The 1221-nt window shown below is 55.0% G+C and overlaps 1 pseudogene; it reads right to left on the bottom strand.

The window, feature by feature from the left end:
* Positions 1-556: 556 nt before the first annotated feature.
* Positions 557-734, bottom strand: LOC143363783 (U2 spliceosomal RNA; annotated as a pseudogene).
* Between the last annotated feature and the right edge of the window lie 487 nt (positions 735-1221).

Consider the following 1221-nt stretch of genomic DNA (forward strand, 5'->3'; position numbering starts at 1 on the left):
GGCGTGGAGCACGCTTTGCTCCCCGCCTTGTGCCCCGCCGGTCTGCCCACGGCCGCACAGACTGCGCAGTGGGGTGGCGCCTTGCACTCCACCGCCCGGTGGGTGGCGTCACCGCAGTGGTAGCAGTGACCGCTGCGGTCAACCTCCGCAGTGCACCGCTGCCGAACATGCCCCAGGGCAAGGCAGCGGAAGCACTGCAGCGGCCGAGCAGCCAGCACAACCACCTGGGCGGTGGACCACCCCACGCGTATCCTTCCGGCCTTCTCGATAGCCAGGGCCGCCACGGCCGGGCAATGCACCCATATGGTGCCGAGCCCGCTGGGCGGAGCCTTAAGCTCCCCTACCCTAACGGACTCGGCGGTTCATCCCCCGGCTTTAGAGACCGCCTCCACTACCTCCTGGGGGGTCACGGAGACCTCCAGGCCCGTGAGGCGGAATTCCGCCTTCTTCACGGGCCTGGACACCTTTACGTCCATCCCCCCCAGGACGGCGGCCATCTTGGCGGCCAATGCATCGGCCTTGGGGCCCCCATCAGCACCGGGGACCTCAATAATGAGGCCTTTGGGCCAATCCACACGGCACTGCAATGCGTGGCCGACCCGTGACCGAGGGGGAGCAAGCCCCGACCGCTCCGTCAAATTCCAAAAATCGAGTTAATATTCTGACTCCCCGATGGGGAGTGTATCAGATATTAAGCTGATAAGAACAGATAAAAGGCACTTTATTCAAGCAATTGTCCCCCGGGTTACATAGGTACCCGGGGGCAGTATAACATACTCGCCTTTTGGCGAGGGCTTATATGGGGGTGCCCTTTTAGGCACCCCGCTACAAAATACAATTAATGGTTTGGTGGTGGGGTGTGCGGCGCGGGGGCGGCGAGCCCCCTGCGTGGCTAATATTTTTATTTTGTAATAAATAAATAAATAAGTAAATAAAACGCGTACGCACACACACACAGACACACACACGTCAATAAATAAGTAAAATCATTCCGGTCCCGTGGGGGACCTGGTCAGATAGCTTAAAACTAGACTTAAAATTAAAATTAAAATAGCCAACATTGTGATGGCCCGCTGCACACCAGGAAAACTAAGATACTTATACACTAAGGTAGATGACTAGGTGACTAAAAAGAAAATAAACAAAATTAAAAAGTATAAAAAGAGAAAAGGACAGGAGAAGAAACAATAGACTAGATGGAATAACTTAAAAGAGAATGAC

The sequence above is a fragment of the Halictus rubicundus genome, unplaced genomic scaffold (genome assembly GCF_050948215.1).
Source record: "Halictus rubicundus isolate RS-2024b unplaced genomic scaffold, iyHalRubi1_principal scaffold0121, whole genome shotgun sequence".
Classification (NCBI taxonomy): domain Eukaryota; kingdom Metazoa; phylum Arthropoda; class Insecta; order Hymenoptera; family Halictidae; genus Halictus; species Halictus rubicundus.